The sequence below is a fragment of the Magnolia sinica genome, chromosome 12 (genome assembly GCF_029962835.1).
Source record: "Magnolia sinica isolate HGM2019 chromosome 12, MsV1, whole genome shotgun sequence".
Taxonomy (NCBI): Eukaryota; Viridiplantae; Streptophyta; class Magnoliopsida; order Magnoliales; family Magnoliaceae; genus Magnolia; species Magnolia sinica.
This window is the reverse complement of record NC_080584.1, coordinates 16409361-16415381: the sequence shown is the minus strand read 5'-3', so window position 1 is coordinate 16415381 and position 6021 is coordinate 16409361.

Genomic DNA, 6021 nt, shown 5'->3' with positions numbered 1-6021 from the left:
AATGATCCATTCATTAGTCAGGGTACATGATAAGGGTGTGGCCCACGTAATGAGTGGATTTGTCTGCTTTTTACATCAGGTCCTCTTCATGGTGTTGCCCACATTTTGCACGGCTCGGATGTTCTACGCAAGTGACACATTGTCCGGAAAGAAAGCATTTGTGCGCCTGTTTCACATGGGTGGAAATGTGCGGACGTGCAAGATCGAAGCAGCTCATCAGATGGGTCCTGCTGTGTAGAGGCCTTAGTCTCATAAAAAGGAAAAAAAAAGGGATGATCTAATCATCAGGTGGGCCATACATGTACATTGAATTTGGACGGTGGTTATTATTTTGTACTTGAGCAGATCTCACTTTATGACTGACTCTGTTTGATTGAATTTTAAGTAGAGGCCTCAAACGTTATGGAAGAAAAGAAAGGAAAAAATATGACATTTCACTCTTTTAAGTAGGCCAAAATGTTAAAAAATTCATATGGTTACAATGATCTTTTTCTGACGGTCCATTTGCTTTGTATGTTGTGGCCCACCGGATGGAAAGCTTAGATTTCATCCCATCATTCCATATTGGTACATGGTATGGTGCCCATGTCAGGTAGACATGGGTAGGGTGCAACTTGGGCCGGTTGGGTCGGGTCGAGGGTCAACGGAAGCCTGACCCGACCTGGGGAGGACCCAACCCAACCTGAATTCCATCCCAAGGTGCCCAACTTGAATTCCTTTAGACTCGGCCGACCCTACCTGACCTAAACACGTGTGATTATTCCAACCCGAACCCAGCAATTTCAAATTGGGTTGGCGTCTTACAGTCCCAGCCCGACCCGAGGACCTTGATGAATCCTGGGTTGGGTCAATTTGTACAGGGGTTGGCCCGAACCCAACTTGAAGACCTTGCCTTATGTGCGGGCTGTACACGAACCAAGTTAGCTCGGTTAGCTCGATTCGACTCAAAAAAGCTTGACTTGACTCAGTTCGAAACTGAGTTTGAGCCGAGTAGAGCTGATTTTTTGAGCTCAAAAAAGTTTCGAACCAAGTTCGAGCTTGCTCGAGCTTGACTTAACTCAAATGGAACCCAACTTGAATCGAACTTGGATCGAACCAGTTCGGTGACTTGATTACTTTGATATTGATGTTGCTCAAATTGTTTGATGAAATGACTCAACGAAGTGTTAGCTGGTGGTAAGGATGGTATGTTTCATCAAACAAGTTCTTTTTTTTCTTGATTTTGATGTTGCCTACAAGGTGTTTGATGAAATACATGTAAAACCGCCGCTTGTGATGTACATTCAGTGAGGTCCATGTGTTTGTGAAAATGCTGCATTGGTGAACTCGGCTCAATCTTGGCTCGAACTGGCCCGAGCTGCTGACCGAACCAAACCAAGCTGGCCAGTCAAGCTGGAACTGGCCTGAGCTGCTGACCGAACCAAGCCAAGCTGGCCAATCAGGCTCGAGCACTGAACTGAGCTGAGGTCAGCTAGTGGCACAGCTCGACTCAGTTAGACTCGTGTACACCTCGTGCAGTAATCATGGGCGGCATGAGCCCTACAAGGGTAGGTTGTTAACGGGCTGGGCTTGGGGTAGGTCTCGGCCCAGATTTTGAACTGTTTTGGGCTGGGCCTATTCAAAATTCAGATTTTTCAGGCCAAGACCAGCCCATTGCACTCAGATTGGGTACCACCCTAACCATGACCTAGTTAGAGACAAACGGTCGTGTCAGGTGCTCTGTGGGGTCTACTGTGGTATATGTGTTTTATCCTATCCCTCATCCATTTTGAAAGATAATTTTAGGGCATGAGTCCAAAAAGAGGCAGATCGAAGGCTCAAGTGGACCACACCACACGAAGTGGTGACAATGACCCCACCATTGAAACCTTCTCAGTGCCCACCCTCATGTTTATTTTCCATCCAACTTGTTCATAAGGTCACATAGACATGGATGAAGAGAAAACATAAATATCAGCTTGATCCAAAACTTATATGGCCTCCAAGAGGTTTTCAGCCGTAGGCATTCAATCCTCACTGTTAAATGTCGTATGGTCCACATGAGCATTCCATTTGCCCCATTTTTTAGCTCATCGCCCATAAGGATATGTCAAAATGGATAGACGGTGTGGATAAAACACAGACATCACGATGGACCGTCCGTCTCTATCTAGGTCCTGGCCCATTGACACTCCTAGGTGGCACCATATCAACCGTCTAAATCACTAAAGTATGGGCCCCATTGGTACATTATCACAACTTATTCGTATGATTCGTCATATAATTTTGATCAAGCGTTCTTGGTCCATTTAGACTGTTTAATAGGCGGTACACCTCTTGGATTGTCTAATCCAAATGCTTCTCCAAAAAGAATGATCCTAAGAGGTGGAGAATCTGATGAACGGTCTAGATTGATGAGCAGTTGAGCAGATACACAAATCGTGTGTAGCTATGTTGTGCATCATACACGTTGGTGGGATTACTCTATTAGTCATCAAAGACGTCGACGAGTGTTAAATCTGGACCGTCCAATTGATAGGCCACTAGTTGAACATGTCGTTACTTAAACAGTGATTGAATCATCCTAACCGTTCAATTAATTACATACCTAGCGGTCGAACTTGGATTCGGACCGTCCAATATTTAGCCCATCTCTTAGATGGCCACAACTCTGAAATCACAACGGTTAAAAGCAACTATTCAATCTCACCCATTTTCGAGCGGTCGAGAAAAAAAAAAGTCTATAGATGGAATGATCAAATGCATCCGGTCACAATTAGTCTAATCATCAGTGTGGCCTACCAATTGAACGGTCTGGATTGATTGGCATTTTTTCCAATATCATGATCCGTAAGGATGCTACCATTTTATAAGTGTCATGAAATATCCATCGGATCTGCCGGGTACCCCGAAGGACCCGACCTGATTTAAATAGGCCTATGACATGGAATGGCGACTTGTCCGAGTTGACTCGGACTCAGTTGGTACTGGTAGCGAGTCGGGCTTAGCCCAACACGGTGTAGAGCTGTCAATGGGACAGGTAGGGCCGGGCCGAGCTCTGTCCAAGCCCGGCCTGTAATTCTAACCTAAGCCCAAATCCAGCCAGAGCCCGTGGCGGGCTGAAATAGTCTAGTCCAAGTCCGGCCCGGGACATTTATAGAAAGCCCGACCCGAGTCCGCCTGAGCCCGAGCCCTGAATATCTCTGTGGATGAATGATATTTTGGTGTGCCTCATTTGTGAGAGAGAGGGAGAGAATGAAACAAAAGCGAGAAAAGTACGTTTAGTAAAAACCTATCGGGTAGGGCTGGGTTTATGGGCTTTTGGGGAGTTAAGCTTGATTTAAGCCCGAGCCCGACCATCAGGCCTCATACACCACCCCAAACCTGGCCCAATACGGGTCAAGCCTGACGGCCCGTCGGAACTACCTGGCCCATTGATAGCCCTACTGGGACCTTGCCAAGTCTAAAACCATTTTAGGTACATATGCTATAATGATTAAGCAACTAAGACTTGGGAGAAAATGCCTGATACTCTGGCCCATTAGTCAATACTCAGGTAGTATTTTGGTTTTGGACCCAACCACTTAAATTTTAGGTCGAGTTCGGTTGAACCCAACCGTCCTCATCAAAATAAGCCAATCCATTTATTAAATGGGCTATGCCTAGGTATAAGAGTATTCTAACTCTACTCTAGAAGTTCACTGATGGAGTCTGGGTCGAGCCAAGGTTGTAATCCTTACATGATGGATGGTCTAGATCTTGTACAAGCATTGCATGCCCATGCGACCGGCGGGTAGACGAGGAAAATCAAATCCCGCGAACTTTCACACCCACCCATTAATTAATTACAATTTCCCAATTCATACTTTCCTTAATTAGACTTAGTAAAAATATACAATTTTATAATCCCTACCTTGCTTGGACTTGTAGTAATTAGGGTTTAAGTAGGTTTTATTTTACGATGGCTCAAATTGGACCCATTTAAAAATTAGTTTTCAATTTGGGTCTGGTTGGATTGATTTTGGGAGGCCCCAAACCCAGCCCATTTGGCATTTGGGTTTATCTTTTGGGCTTAGATCCACTCCAACGAGTCAAATGACCCATCGAGCCAATCCAACCCATTTTGCAACCCTACTTCTAAAGGATATGGTGTCTTGGGGATTATGTTTATTGTTTTTTGGCCTTTTTGGTTGCTACTTAAAAAATGATTTCATCTGTTTTTAGTTAATAGTAATTATGTATTAAAGATCATAGTTTGGGGTGTGTTTGGTTGATCCAAATATCATGAAATTTCATGACTAATTAGTCTAATTTGATGAAAAATATTATGATATTTCATGAATTTTGTGCAACCAAACACATCCTTATTTGTGATTTATCTAGATTGTTTCTAAACCTTTTAATTTTTTTATCTACCTAGGAATGGGCCTAAGTACTACAAATGGACAACCAAAGTCATGTCACTCGAATCTTTCTTGATCTGCCTTTTCTACTTTTACGACGGGAAAAAAGAAGGAAAAAAAAAAACCTGGACCCTTACCAAGGACTAAGTCGATCCCTCAAAAAATAAAAATAAAAATTCAAGGCTTGAGGAAAAACTTGGTCAAGACTATGAACTTGGAAAAATATAATAGGACTAAGTACTGATTTTTGGGTTAAAGACCTGAGAAAACTCGACCGTGTTACTTGACTCAAGTCGAATTTTCAAGTTTTAAAACTCATGTGGGTCTCACTTATCAAGCTTTAGGTCTTTCATTTTGTCTAAATTGAGCATCATGATGTGAATTAGGGTTTGATGAATTGTAATATATAGCACCTTGATCATGAGACATATGATTGTCCCCATAAATGAGAACCATGATTCCGACTGTCGTGATTAACATCTATACTATATATAACCCATCATAATTAGTTTCCACAAGGCTGAGAACTTTAAAGGGCATAAGAAGATATTTTAAATGAAGTTTGGAGTATTTTGAGAACTAAAAAAGGTAAATTTTGTTCAAGATATGGTTAATATTTTATTTACAAAAGCTTTTAAACAGCTTACATTTTGTCTGTAACCAGCATTAGTCTAATCTACCTTTGCAATAGTACTATGAAGAGACAATAACTTTAATTTTCTCAAGGTTCCTCCGCATGGGTGGCCTACACCCACCTCTCCTTTTGTTTGAATGAATCTAATTATTAGAGAGCATGTGTAACAAAGGCTCTTTGGAGCCCATCCTAATGATTATATGATATCCATTATGTACATTTGTTGTGTTTGCTAATGTTAGGATTATCTTTATCACCACCTAACCTTTTCCCCAATTAATTAGTGTCAGATACATAAATCTTGTTATGTCATTCCACCTTACTAAGGCCATAACTTCAATTATACCATGTTGGCTTATGTTAGGATGTTTGCCAAAAAACTATGCAAATCGGAGACTCTAGTCACCCACTATTAAAGTCATTTTGTACCCTTCTCTCTTTACATGCGTCAAGCACCTGCCTATTGGCCGCACCTTTTCTTCCATCTCTCCCTTATCCTCTTCACATGCATTGTAAGTGGCATGCCCCCTACTTGGCTTCAATGATTTAACTCTCCCCTCTCCTCTTAACATGAATCGGTTGATACATCGATTGATGCAATCAGCGGGATACGAAATTATGGGGGAGTTATCAAACTCCCCCTTATTGCTAAAATTATCACCAAATATACTAAAATATTGCAATGTATCAATGATATATGGATAAAAAATGAATCACTTAATTTGGCTATTTGACCCCATATTTTAGGGTAGATATTAAAAGATATGAACGATCTCCCTCCTAGCCTTACGTACGACTTACATCAGCTTTTGATTGAATTCTAAGGATGCTTATTTGATTCTTTTCCCTAATGTAGTTAAGTGATCCTTACCGTAATATGTTGAATGTATTACAATATAAAATTCTCCAATGTAGTTGGTACATGCAATATACATTGAGGATATTGATCTCGGGATAAATTCTTTTATTTATTTATTTATTTATTTTTATTTTTTTTGGGGGGGG